The following is a 975-nucleotide window of genomic DNA, read 5'->3' on the forward strand; positions in this document are numbered from 1 at the left end:
CTGTAATTGCAACGAATGGCCAGGAAGGAGAGGAAGTTTGCCTTCTTTGATATTAAGGGATTGGTTTCTTGATTCTGTCAGAGGAGATCCTCTAATCAGTTCGTATACCGTGACACCTAAAGAGAAGATATCCACCTTATCCAAGTGCTCATAGTCTTCGTTTAGTATTTCTTGAGGCATGTAGCGTGCATCTCCTTCTTCTACTGGTAAGCTTTTGTCCAATCGTGTGGCACAACCAAAGTCACCAAGCTTGCAAACACCGTTCTTGATGTATATGTTGTCTGGTTTTACATCTAAATGAGCTATTCCTTTGTCATGAACAAACTGTAATGCCTTGGCTACCTGCAAGAGACATAGTACAATAATATGGTCAGATAAGACTTCTCAGGAATTAAAATTTTCTCTATACTTGATGTTACGTGAAAGATAAAGTCAGTGTTTACCTGATGCATAATCACCAAAATTTCTCTTTCTGAGACCTTAAGAGAAGATTTCTTGGACAAGCTGTGATCGCAGAGTTTCAGTTGAATGTATAATTGCTCATTTTCAAACCACGAGCAGTAGTATCCTACTACATTTTCATGAAACCCTACATGCAAAATAAGATAGAGGCTACGCTGATCTTAGCTTGCAAACAGGGAATAACATAATAGATTCAGGAAAAAAGGAGAGACTGTACTGACCAAGAGCAGCAAGAGCTTGGACTTCCATCATAGCTTTACGTCTGCAAAAACTTGGTAATGATTACTTGAACAAAATGGTCCACACGACATAAATTGTTTTTTTAAGCAGATACAGTATGTGTCTTTCTATTACTAAGAAAACTACAGAGAATTATACCTTTCTGAATCCAGATGCAACTTCCTTGTGCTGTGTTTCACAGCATATAGGCAACCATCAATTCTCTTCAACACCTTAAATACACGACTGAAATGTCCAACACCAATTTGCTGGAGAAACGAAACCAAAGCAAAT

At 38.2% G+C, this 975-nt stretch overlaps 1 pseudogene; it reads right to left on the reverse strand.

Moving 5' to 3' along the window:
* Nucleotides 1-6: 6 nt before the first annotated feature.
* LOC17874412 overlaps nucleotides 7-975 on the reverse strand; it is a 1,638-nt pseudogene continuing 669 nt past the window's right edge.

This window comes from Capsella rubella, unplaced genomic scaffold (assembly GCF_000375325.1).
Source record: "Capsella rubella cultivar Monte Gargano unplaced genomic scaffold, Caprub1_0 scaffold_33, whole genome shotgun sequence".
In the NCBI taxonomy this organism is placed as follows: Eukaryota; Viridiplantae; Streptophyta; class Magnoliopsida; order Brassicales; family Brassicaceae; genus Capsella; species Capsella rubella.